The sequence below is a fragment of the Cibotium barometz genome, chromosome 48, assembly GCF_041138505.1.
Source record: "Cibotium barometz isolate CiBa-2024 chromosome 48, ASM4113850v1, whole genome shotgun sequence".
Taxonomy (NCBI): domain Eukaryota; kingdom Viridiplantae; phylum Streptophyta; class Polypodiopsida; order Cyatheales; family Cibotiaceae; genus Cibotium; species Cibotium barometz.
This window is the reverse complement of record NC_141093.1, coordinates 4,141,267-4,155,000: the sequence shown is the minus strand read 5'-3', so window position 1 is coordinate 4,155,000 and position 13,734 is coordinate 4,141,267. Positions and strand designations below refer to the sequence as shown.

Sequence of the window (13,734 nt, the reverse complement as noted above, 5' to 3'; positions counted from 1 at the left end):
TGTGGCAAATATGGTCATATGGCGAGAGATTATTTTCGCAAACAGAATGATTTGAGAGGGGGTAGAGCACAACGTGGTGGTCATTATGGTGGAAATTATACACAACATGGTGGTGGAAATTATGCATCAAGCAATAATGATGGCACTGCAAATCATTTGTTTGCCATGAAACATGTTGTGGGTTCTATGATGACAAATGCTGAGAATGATGACACATGGTATATGGACTCTGGAGCATCAAACCATATGACATGTCATGGTGAATGGTTTGAGCATATGAAGCCTATGGATGTGAAAGGCTATGTGAAAACAGGTGATGATACCCAACATGCCATTACACATGTTGGAAGTGTACCATTGGTTATGCACAATGGTCAGACAAAGTCTATGTCAGATGTGTTGTATGTGCCTTCTATCGCTAAAAGCTTGGCCTCAGTTGGTCAAATGGTGGAACAGGGATTACAAGTTCGTTTCAACGAGCATGGTTGCTTCGTTGAGGATTTTAAACATGGATGTAGAATCGTTGCTAAAGGAAAGAAAGAAGGCAGGTTGTTTAAGCTGGATGCTGGAATTCCTGAGTTAAAATCAGCCATGTTCTCTAAAAGCAGAAATGTGGTATAGGACATTGATATGTGGCATAAAAGGATTGGACATATCAATATACAAAGATTGAAGAACATGCAGGCAAGAGGCATTGTCAGTGGATTGCCTAGATTTAAATATGATGGGAATATGCATGTTTGTGAAGCTTGTCAGTTTGGGAAGCAAGGAAGGTTGCGATTTCCTAGAGAAGGAAATATGAGTAGCAGGCCACTTGAGATAGTACATAGTGATGTATGGGATCCTAACCCATCTATCAAAGGCAGTTTATACTATGTGACATTTATAGATGATTTCAGCAGGATGACATGGATATACTTTCTCAGAGAGAAGAGTGAAGTGTTGGAAAAGTTTATGGATTTCAAAGTTTTTGCAGAAAAGCAATATGGCTGTTGGATTAAATGTTTGAGGACAGATGGAGGTAGTGAATACACCTCAAAAGCTTTTGAGCATTTCTTGAGGAAGCATGGAATAAGAAGACAATTGACTTGTAGGTATACACCTCAGCAGAATGGTGTGGTTGAGAGAAAGAATAGAGTCATATGTGAAGTGGCTAGGGCGATGCTCAATGAAAAGAGCATGCCAGATTACTGTTGGGCAGAAGCATGTGCTACTGCAGTGTATATACTGAACAAAACACCTACAGCAGCCATTCATGGAAGCATGCCAGAGATACGGCTTACAAGTTATAGGCCAGACATTGGACACCTCAAAGTTTTTGGATGCATAGCTTATGTACATGTGCCTGATGAAAGAAGAAGGAAGTTGGATCCTAAGGCAGAGAAATGTGTATTTGTTGGATATGCACAGGATCGAAAGGCATACAAATGTTACAACCCACAAACTAGACAAGTGGTCATCTCAGGAGATGTGGTGTTTGATGAGCTTGCTAGTTGGTACAAAGCAAAAGATGAGAGTGTCATTAGTCACTTGAGGCTGATGTGCCTGTGAACTTGCCACAAGCAAGTTCTAGTTCTACTTCTATGTCTGGGCCATCAGCAGAGGCTGAGAGTAGTACAGTACGTCCATGGTCAGGATGTTTGAGGCATGAGAGTGTAAGCACTGGGAGTAGTGCTGTGGATAAAGGAAAGAAGAAAGTCGAAGGAATTGGAATTACAGGTTATGAGTCATCTAGTTCCTTCAGAGAGTTTGGATGAGGAGCTTGGCATACCTGTTTTACGCACACCTGGTGCTAGGCAGGATAGATATGTGCCACCACATGCTAGAGTTACAGGTGTTCAGAGTGACCTGCATGCATTGCGGAGATCCTAGAGAGTCAGATATCCAGTTGACAGATTGACATATCGAGATTTTGCCATGCACTATGCATATATGACATCTATGGTGAAGCATGTGGAACCTACATGCTATACAGAGGCTATTTAGAGAGCACGTATGGGAGAAAGCAATGGATATTGAGATGGACGCATTGGTCCATAATGATACATGAGATTTGGTTGCACTACCAAAGGACAAAAATGTTATTGGATGTAAATGGGTTTACAAAGTGAAGTGCAAATCTGATGCTTCCATTGAGAGACATAAAGCAAGATTGGTAGCAAAGGGTTATGCACAAACCCAAGGTCTAGACTATGATGAAACTTTTAGTCCAGTGGCAAAGATGGGGACAGTAAGAGCAGTCATTGCTATGGCTGCAGCTAATGGCTGGGAAATGCATCAACAAATGGATGTCAAGAATGCATTTCTAAATGGAGATTTACAAGAGGAAGTGTATATGGCACAGCCAGAAGGGTATGTACACCCAAGATATCCCACTCATGTATGCAAATTGAAAAAGGCATTATATGGTTTGAAGCAAGCACCTCGTGCTTGGAGTGATAAGATGAGCACATATCTTATCTCACTTGGTTTTCAGATTTCTACAGCAGATTCTTCACTCTATGTGAAGAAGACAGAGCATGGGATTGTTTTACTCGTCATCTATGTGGATGACTTGATTATTACAGGTGATCATGGTGCAGATGTGATGCATGTCAAGCAAGCATTGAGTGGGCAATTTGACATGAAAGACCTTGGTGAGTTGAGATACTTTCTTGGAATTGAAGTGGTCAAAGATCATGCAGGTACATGATTAGTACAGTGCCAATATGCATTGGATATGTTGGTAAAATATGGCATGACAGGGTGTAAGCCTATGAGTACACCTTTGGAGCAAAATGTGAAGTTGCGGGCTGATTATGGTGAGGAGCTTGATGATCCATCTATGTACAAGAAGATGGTTTGGTAGTCTCATTTACATGACTATCACACGCCCGGATTTGAGTTATGCTGTGGGGTTAGTAAGCCAGTTTATGCAGAGCCCCAGAAAGCCTCATTTGGATGCAGTGAGACGCATCATGAGATATGTAAAGACCACTGCACATTATGGTCTACTTTATGAGAGTGGTAAAAGCTTGGATATACATGGCTACACAGATGCTGATTGGGCAGGTAGCTCATATGATAGGAGGTCTACTAGTGGTTATGCTTTTACACTTGGAAGTGCCGTGGTGAGTTAGAGTAGCAAGAAGCAACCTACAGTTGCTCTATCTAGTACAGAGGTTGAATACAGAGGTGCAGCCATTGCTACTTGTGAGGCAGTATGGTTAAAGAATCTCTTGGCAGATTTGGGTGAGCCTATTGATGGCAAAGTTGTCATTCATTGTGACAACATGAGCAGTATATAGTTGGCCAAGAATCTAGTATTTCATGCGAGGACCAAACACATAGAGTTCCATTATCACTTTGTCAGAGAGAAGGTGCTGGATGGTACAGTTGATCTACAGTATGTGAAGACTGATGAGCAGGTGGCAGACATCTTTACAAAGCCACTTAGCAGGGAGAAGTTTGAGTACTTCCGTACTATGTTGGGAGTACATGGGATGAGCTTGAGGGGGAGTGTTGAGAGCCTTGATATCCCAAGCTCATCTACATCTTCATTAGGACTTGTTTGGGGTCTTCTTGGGCCCTTTAATTTGCCCCAAGCCTAATGACAGTCATTAAGGAATGGTGCAATGGGAGAAGGCCATGTGGAGAAAAATGTTGGGTTTCCCTGCCCCTAATATGTAGGGGTCAAACTTGAATCATACGTTTTTTTTTAAAGAAATTGGGCTGAAAATGCAAAATCTTTCAATAAAATCAGATTTCCCACCTTTTTTTAATAAAGACAGCTCAAACTGGCATAAATGACCCCACCTCAAAAAGTGGACTAGGGCCAAAAACGCCCTCCATCATTATCCCTCATTTAAAGCTACTTTTTCCTCTCCCCACTCCCTCTTCCTCTCTCTAAAACTAGCAATTCGGTTTTGAGTCTCTCTCTAACTAAAAGAATCTTTTTTGGCCTCCTCCCTCCCCATTCTGCCTTCCCCTTCCCTCCTAAAGTTAGATCTATCTTTCTGTGCCTTCTTGGCTATGGAAAGCTTGGAAAACAGTCCACTTTTTCCCCCATCAAGTCCATCCTCTCTTGCTTGCACACATTCTTCACTCTCCTCTTGCTAGCTTATACACATTCTTGACTCCTCTTGCCAGCTTATATGCTCTGCTAGCATTAGGTTGCAGAGATCTTCTTGGCTATGGAAAGCTTGGAAAACAGTCCTTTTTTCCCCATCAAGTCCATCCTCTCTTGCTTGCACACATTCTTCACTCTCCTCTTGCTAGCTTATACACATTCTTGACTCCTCTTGCCAGCTTATATGCTCTGCTAGCATTAGGTTGCAGAGATCTTCTCACACACCTACAACTTCATAGCATTTAGCTTAGTCGGTTAGCCAAGCACAATGAGTCGCCGACCTCGTTCAAGGGTGGAGTCCTTTAGCAGCAGCAACGAACAAGACGACACTAGCTTGTGGGTTACAAGCACCTTTGCAAAAGGAATGTGGGTGACGATGCATCCAAGCACAAGGGGAGCCCACAAAGTCTCTCGCAGATACATAGGGTTAAAGTCACACCATTGGAAGGGTCGCATAGTGGATCTCAAGCAGGGGGCTGACGGAAGCAAGCAGGTGATGATCCAACACGTCTACAAGGCATCGCAACTCCGTGTTGACAATGCCAATCACAAACGCTTTCCTGCAAATTGTAAGTTTTATTTGTGCTTCTTGTTTTATGGGCTGCACTGAGACATGCTAATATCATTTCATGTTACGGAAGCTTGATTTTTTCAAGTGTGTTCTTGTAATGTTCTGTGCAGACATCTTTCCGTCGACATTTGTGGAATGGGAGCCTTTAGAGGCCCTTTCTGGAACCTTTGAGGCGCACCACTTTGAAATCGGCAAGCTACTATATACTGGTTGTTCAACATCAGAGCTTTTAGAGCGCTCAGTTTTCTTCTTTCATGCAGAGTATATTGTACCCACGTCAAGAGATGGTTCTGGGACTCTACGGAGGCTCCCTACACCAAGTCTCACGGACCATGATTGGCCAAAGCCCGACAATACTTTGGTTGCACTAACCAGACGTCGGATTGAGATTGATGTGTGCAATGCAATGAAGTGCACCTATGGGTCACATCGTGCGACTCTCACGTTCTTCATGCCTTTACATTTGTTTGTGTTTTTGTTCAAGGAGGCTGATGTTCACCGGACTCCTACAATGTGGATTGCAAAGGGAGGCACAGTAATGAGTGCCTTTTTGCCACCTTCGTGGGATTTGAAGGTTATTCAACATCAAGGTGACAAGATAAAGTGCATGGTGGTGTCGGAGAAGATGGTCGTTCGGTACCAGCTTGGAAAGCAACAACTCTCTATTATCTTTCCTTACAGACGTTGGAAGCTGACTGGAGGCGAATGGCAAGCACTCGATTCGGACATCAACGATGCAGAACAGCTTGATGTACATGTTAGCACGCAAGCTGATGTGTGGGATATCGTAGTAAATGCTGATTGGAATATGGCGAACCTAAGGGAGTACTTAGGCCTTAGGTTTGCACTGAAAGGTGACTTTTCATTTGTGATTGATAACACACCTCTACGTAAGAGGAAAGAGGCATCTTACTTTTGTAAAAGCATTCCCTTCCCCAGATGTATCCATATCAAGCAAGCTATGTAACAGATTTTGAGAGATTAATTCAAAACAATTTTGGCTACTCGTAATTTGCGTTCAATTTTGTGCACTTTTAAGTTTTATCGCGTGTTTTTATTTTTTTGGAGGTTTTAAGTGAGTTTTTAAACATAAAAAAAGTTTTAAAGACCTCTTTATAAGTCACTTTTGGCCACTTTGAGTTCATCTCCTCACTCTCGGCATCTTTGTGGTCCCCTCGCCTTCTTCGCTACTCAAGCATGGCCACCCCCGCCCAAGCTCTCCTATCTCAATTGCACAAGCTTGACCTCGGTCACTTGATCGAGAAGCTTGCACCCATCTTTCAGACATCTATTGACATGGAAGGCACCGTCGAACTCCATAATGACGTGTTTGGGGCGTTCACTAGCTACATGGACACATACATGGCTGAATATTGTGTCAACTTTGAAGACGAGGAGGGAACTTGGGTGCCTATGGATCTTATCAAGCATACCTACAAAGCGGACAAAAATTTCAGGTTCAGGCTTGCAAGATTCCTCAAAGGCCTTAGTAGCGCATATCTAAGGGAGGAGGAAGAAGATAACCTGGTAGGTCTTGGAATGGGCAACATTGGCACAAGTTTTTTGAGGTGGGACATGACTCTTGCCCTCCTGATCTTAGAGGGAACAGAGAAAAGCAAGGGAAAGAGGAAGGCCACTCCTCCAAAGAAAGCCACACCTTATCTCTTGATCAAGGAAGCTGACCCAAAGGAGGAGATTGTCACCCCAGTGCAAGAAGCATCTCTTGCACTTGTGACTCTGGCGGAAGAGCCGCAAGCTGAGGCTGTGAAACGGGACATCGAAGGAGACGATGTCATGGATGAAGTTCTAGAGCTCGAAGTGCGAACTCTACACCCCATCATAGTAGAAGGTGTAGAGTTCTTATTTTTGGATGACATCGCCCATGTCCTTGGGCTGCACCAGGATGAAACTCTCTCAGTCATTGCTATGTACGCGGGCATGCGAGACACACAACAGTCGTCCAAAGATGATGACATCCACATTGACTTCAGCTCCGCAGATGTCACAAAGGTGCTTGCGCTCCCGGAAAATCATGCCTCAATAGAGTCCCTTGTGGCAGAGACTCTTGTACAAATATCCCAGTGCAAGGATTTCTATGAGAGTGTGCCAGAAACTAGCTTTGCCCCTCACAAGCCGCTTGCCATTTCGGATTCCGTCAGTTTCGGGAGCATCAATATTAGTGATGCAGACCTTGCGGATCATGATGATGCCACTGAGGTAGTACACCCAATTTCTTCCCTTCTTAATTTGTAATTTTTTGAAGTCAACTCATTCTTCTATCTACTTTGTAGACCGCAAGAGAAATGGACTGGTTCGCAAGCCGAAAGGGTGGAGCACAAAAGGAGGTGGAGGGGAAAGATGCTGCGCTATGGCACTACATCCCGAGCTTCAATGCCGAGATGCTTCGCGTAATTCACAACGACTTTTCAAATGATGCGCAAGCTGAATTTTTGAAGTGCAGAGCCCTAAGCGCCATCCTGTCTGAAGCCCCTATAGCTCAAAATGCCCATAAATGTATTCTTGTAAATAGGGAAGCAGCTATCTATAGCTTTGGTGATAAAGGTTCAGGGTCTTTCCTAGGATTTTGTGGCCTTAGCCTTGGACAAGGCATCACTGATGCCAAAGAGATAGCCGAACGCATTGGTGACAAACCATCAGTAAAGACTCTCACCCACGAGGCTTTCACCAAGCTCATCAAGCGAGTTGGCTAGATCCAATGTACTCATTTGCCTTCTGTGAAAATCAAACAATTAATGACATCAAGATGTTTTTCGAGCTGATTTTAAGTTTTATCTTCTTGATGTGTTTATATGTTGTTGTCGTGTCCTGTCATGATGTTTCAATCAATTTTTGTGAACGCTCGTCTGTGAAAATCAAACAATTAATGACATCAAGATGTTTTTCGAGCTGATTTTAAGTTTTATCTTCTTGATGTGTTTATATGTTCTGGTCGTGTCCTGTCATGATGTTTCAATCAATTTTTGTGAACGCTCGTCTGCCACCGCCCGTCCGACTTTGGCTCGACTCGACGGGCCGATTTCTCCCGCGTATGGCCCCAGAAGGGTATATCAGCTGTGCGGGGTGCACCGGGGCCGAGGGGGGGGGCCGGTGGTCGCTCCGTGGAGCTTGTGTGCCACGGAGCGACTTTTGGCTGTTTGACCCTGGGTATATCAGCTGTGCGGGGTGCGCCGGGGCCGAGGGGGGGGGCCGGTGGTCGCTCCGTGGAGCCTGTGTGCCACGGAGCGACTTTTGGCTATTTGACCCTGTATCAGCTGTGCGGGGTGCGCCGGGGCCGAGGGGGGGGGCCGGTGGTCGCTCCGTGGAGCCTGTGTGCCACGGAGCGACTTTTGGCTGTTTGACCCTGGTCAAACAGCCAAAAGTCGCTCCGTGGCACACAGGCTCCACGGAGCGACCACCGGCCCCCCCCCTCGGCCCCAGGGTCAAACAGCCAAAAGTCGCTCCGTGGCACACAGGCTCCACGGAGCGACCACCGGCCCCCCCCTCGGCCCCGGCGCACCCCGCACAGCTGATATACCCTTCTGGGGCCATACGCGGGAGAAATCGGCCCGTCGAGTCGAGCCAAAGTCGGACGGGCGGTGGCAGACGAGCGTTCACATGAGGTCGAATGTACATAGCGACAACAATTACATGCAAAAGACTACAATTACCTTGACAAGACAACAATCACTTGCAATAGAAAATAACTTTTTTGAAAATAGACATGGTTTTTCATTAATCAAATTGAGATTACAAAACACGGTTTGTTGCATTACAAGGCTTCCCCTATCTAGTGAAAGAGAGCTTCCTCTCCACGGATACGCCTAGCTAGATGAAGATCAGATGGCTTCAAAGTGACGCGTTTTGCATGCACCATGCACAAAACCGCGTCTTGGAAAAGCGAAACCAAAATATCCTCGGCACCTTGTTGCAGAGCACCTAGTGCCGCCGCTTGCACACGATTGACATCTCGGCGCTGGTCGTGGATAATCTCTTTGACGAGACGCCCAAAAGGTGCCTTTGGAATAATTGGTGTGCAGGTCTTTTGATATTTGCGAATTTCTCTAAGGGCAACTGTCCCTGGTCTCCACCTTTGCTTCTTCTGCGTTGTTGGGGGCGGTGGTGCTTGCGCGTGGCGAGTCCAAGCTGGCGTGTCATTTTTAAACTTCTGTCGCTGCTCTTGGAAGTTATCGAAAGGGGGTTGTGTGCGTTTAGGAATGGTTTTCCCCTTCTTAGCCTTTGCAGGTGTTGGAGTTTTCTTTGCCTTTGCAGATGGAGTCTTCGGAGCTGCTCGCTGCTCTGCCTCCTTCCTTACTCGCTCCTCTTCATCTTTCCTGTCTTTTTCCTCACGAAGCCTCCGTGTGTTTGCTGCCCTGGCTTCTCGTTCAAGCTTCTGTCTCTTATTTTCTACTTCCTCAACTGAGAGTTTTCTCTTTCCTTTACCAAGTACACGAGCCAAGACTCTGTCTAGCATTGCATTGACAATCCTATTGCTCGGCAGGTGCTCCCTTTCTACTGTGTCTTCATTTCTCCTCTTTGTATATTCTGCTCGAAGACTTTGTATAGCCGCTTCCAAAATTGTGTCATCTTCGTATCCGGCCATTCGCAGGTCAGCAACAAATCCGTGAGCTTTTCTGTTAAGCCAATCCTCCTCCGCAGCAAAGAATGCTAATCTTCTCTTGTTGCTTGCGGCGGCCTGAGCTTCTTCTACAGCCTTCTTATATGCCTCCGCCTTCCTAACTGCCTCGTCTTCTTCCTCCTTCTTGGCAGCCTCATCCTCCTGTGCTTTCTTTGCTGCCTCGTCCTCTTGAGTTCTGACGGTCTCTTCGGCTTCTTTTCTTGCTCTCTCAGCTGCCTCCATGTCCTCTGCTTCTTTGTGTAATCTCTTCGCTTCTTGGCATTCTTGGGCTTCTTGGGCCTCTCGCTCAAGCCTCACACGCTCAGCTTCCAGATCCACTTGGGCTTGCGGGTAAATGTTTGGGATTGCAGTTCTATGTGCCACCGGTAAGGGCCCGAGGTCTTTGAAAATGTCATCCTGCGTATTGGAGGGAGGATCATTTGGGGGCTCCATGTGCGTGAGATATTAGTGCACGAGCGAGAGAGAGAGAGAGCGCGCGCGAGAGAGTCAAGGGGAGAGGAAGAGAGAGAGCTCACAAGTCAAGACTTTTAAAAATGACTATAAAACTCATTGATATTTATAGGGGGCCAAAATTACAAAAAAGTCAATTTACAAAATGAACGCGCCAAAAAGTGGCAAACAAGAATTATTGGGTGGGTAACCACACACGGCCATTTCTTAGTCGACCACTGTGCCATTGCCTCGCTCTTTCACGTGCCATTGATGCATTGCACCCTTCTCTTTCGCCTTGCACCTAACACCTTCATGATTTTGCGCCTCAAAGACAAATTTCCGGCTCGCTTTTGGGCCTTTCTCCCAGTAAGTGCACGGTAAAACCAATTGAACATTTCGTGAAACGCATTGCTGCGAACCTTGCCACCACCATGACCCGTGTTCTTAAAATAGGCCGCCTTGGCTTGGTAATGTGATCGTTCCATGCCTTGGTTGCTCCAGAGTGCAAGAGACCCATATTCATCTAGAAAGAAGGAACTGTGCGCATAGAGAATATGCATGTAGTGTGTTATATGAGTTTCCCCCCAAGCATCGATCATTTCTTCTGTGAATCTGTCAATCGAAGTCTTGAATGTAGCTATCTCTGCTTCATCAAGATACGGGCGCTCAAGAAGCCTCATCATCTCATCACAAGCTTCCCACACATGTGCACGCTTCAATCCTAGTGTCGCCTCATTGCCTCGATAGGTTGTTACATCACAAATCTGCTTCCATAATTCAAAATGTGTATGGCTTTGAGCCTCACCATAGTTTGAGAGCAGGTGTCTTGCTTTTGCACCACCCATACATATCTTATTAGGGTTATCTTGGGTACTTGATGGGTTTTTGCGATCCTTAGAGAGGGTGACAGCACCCGCGTGAAGCCCCACGGATGATAAAACAACTTCAAGCTCTTGGATGCCCTGTTCTCGCCGTGACTCTGGCTCCATGTTCCAAGCATAATTGATGTGGAGCATCAACAATTTGTCCAGAATTCTAAGTCTTGCGTGCAAGGTACACACATGTACTCGTGACAGTGGAATTGAAAGAATAGGGTTCCAAGTAGCATCCTCCTCTGCGCGAGATGGTGCCTTGCTTTGATTGCAGCTCATAATTCCATTGAGCCAGACGTGCATACCCTTCCCTTTTTGTAATTGATTTGAGCCCTTTGCACTTGCCTGCTTACGACCTTTCACCTTGGTTGCTTGTTTGGCCTTCCCCACTGCGACACTTGGCATCCTTGGATGACAACAAAAGATGCATGGAAACAAAGTGTTAGCACCGCTTTTAGTTCCCAACATGCATTTGAGGGTCTTGAGATCACCACCAAGGTGCCACTCTATTTCAAAGTGACCAGTGCCAGGCACATGCAAGACTTCACCATTTGATTGCCTGTGTATCACTCCTTGAATACCTGTACGGGTGAAGTACCACCTCAGACTGTCATGGTCCTCGTGCGGAAGGGTCCATGCCGCCTGCCACCATATGTTCTTCTCAGACTGCACTCCAAAGTAATCTTGCTTGCGTCGCTTTGTGTGCAAGTTATTCTCCGCATCACCTGTTTCATCTTCGCCGTCTAAGCTCTTTCGCTTCAATGCCCTGCTCATGAGTGTCAGACTTGTACGTTCCACCCTTTGGCCCTTTACAACCTGACATTCATCCAATTTGAGGACAAATATAGCCTTTCCATCCGTCTCCTCTAATGTCATATCATAAAACTGAATCATAGCTCGTTGAAGCGCCTCCACCTCGACGTAAACATTGTTAAACTTGTTGTAAGCAAAATCTTTTGAATTTGACATTGGCATGCTACCATCCACCCATCTGAGGCCGTCTAGCAAGTCGGCAATATTGTTGTTTGCTGACTTCCTTGCCATAACTATACTGTATGGTGTTGGAAGTATAGATCGTGTCATTCCTTTGCCTCGTAGACGTGCTGTGATGCAAGTATACAAAGCCCTGTATCCCTTATCACTGATACCTACTGTGTCGCACACAGTGAGCATGTCAATGGGACTGGCAATCTGCTCGAATTCCTTGAGAAAATACTTTTGAATCCTGTCACGCAACGCACCATTTACTGGATTGGTTATCATATTGATTACTTTCTGCTCTAGAATAATGTGCTCAAGGATAGACTCCTCAGTATTGGAACAACCTAATATTGCTTTAGCACATTCCCTAGACATCACATAGTTCAGAGTCAATGACATAACTATATGAAAAAGGAATGTAATGCTAGTTTTGAAGCTGTGATTACCTTGTTTGACGCACACGTCACTTGCAAGCCCCCCCATCTTTGGAAAGAAGACTCAGAGGCTTGCGCTTGCGCTGCCTTGCATTATATCCCACGGGGAGGTGAGTGAAATGATCGACACGTCGGCGAAGGTTCCGAGTTGAGTTTCGAAGACGGAGATAGTTCTCTATAGCTCGATCCCTCCTTTCCACACCTTTATCAAGCTTCATCTTCTGCTCTGCATCCTCCTTCTCTAGATCCTTGACTCGAGCCAGCATATGTTCCTTTGTGGCCATGAAAGTTGACGCACATTCTTCCTTTTCTGCCTTGCATAATTTTAGAAGCTTCCTGAGGTGATTTTGATTTGAGAGTTCCTGCAAGTACAAAGAATAGAGCCTCTGACAGTACCCTAAGAAACCATTATAACCATCACCCAAGAAGCGTACGACCTGCGTGATATTACGAAAAGGGGGAGGTGCACCAGTCTGTGGATCAAGGGGATAAATGCTTCCATCAGTCCAAAGATCAATGGCTTTTGCACCTTGAAGTCGTAGCACCTCAGCAGGAATACATCCCTTCGTTCGATTACTTCGCATTGTGGCATACTCCTCGTCTAAGTCCACGTGCAAGCCAAACTTTGATTGCTTGTTGGTGATGTCCCGTAGAGCCATTGTACCTAGCAAATGGAGATGGAGATGTAGATGGATACAGAGATGGAAATGTGGATGGTGATGGAGATGGAGATGTAGATGGATACAGAGATGGAAATGTGGATGGTGATGGAGATGATGGAGATGGAGGATGGAGGTGGAGGATGGAAATGTGGATGGTGATGGAGGAGATGAAGATGGCGATGGTGATGGAGATGGAGGTGGAGGAGATGCAGATGGATATAGAGAAATGGAGGCCTTGAGGAGATAGATATGGAGAGCTTGCTAGTGATGGAGATGGAGAGCTTCAGCTTGCAAGGATGTGTAGATCTGTACCTTCACAGGAGGGGATGGTGAGCTCTTCCATGAGAGCTGGTGGAGAGGATGATAGATATGGAGAGCTTGCTAGTGATGGAGATGGAGAGCTTCAGCTTGCAAGGATGTGTAGATCTGTACCTTCACAAGAGGGGATGGTGAGCTCTTCCATGAGAGCTGGTGGAGAGGATGATGGAGTAGGAGGTCCAGATCTGCAGGCCATGGCTCCTAGAGAGAGAAAAAGAAGCCCTTACCCAAGTAAAACACCCTAAACGCGTTTTAGAGAGAGAGTGTAGAGAGAGAGTGGGATCTGCAGCACCTCCAAAAAGGGAGGGAACAAAGTGACGAAAATTTTCAAACATTCTTTGTGAAAGGTACTTCACTACAAGACAAAAAGGCATTTAGGTCCATATTCCTTCCCAAGGACAGAAGATCTAATGATTAGATTACCTTTAGGCCTATTTTCTTTTTTGTAGAAAAGGAAAAATGCATTTTCAGGCCTAGGCCACTAGCTTGGTCAAAGCTTGATTAGCATTTTAAGCATTTCACTAAGTGTCCAAATAAAAGGGCCCAAGAAGATCCCAAACAAGTCCTAATGTCATCGGCAGTACATCATGAGCTTGAGATGGGATGTTGAGATTCAAGCTCGATGTCAGTGTGAGCCAGCTGTGCTATGTGCTGGCATGTTAGGTAGGAACATGTGTGAGATATAAATGACCGCGTGTCCAGCTGGTCATAGTGTGTGGA

General features: G+C 45.6%; 1 pseudogene; it reads left to right on the top strand.

Annotated features, from left to right (window-relative positions):
- The window catches only part of LOC147610718 (polyadenylate-binding protein 2-like), a 205,369-nt pseudogene that overhangs the window by 71,586 nt on the left and 120,049 nt on the right, over positions 1-13,734 (top strand).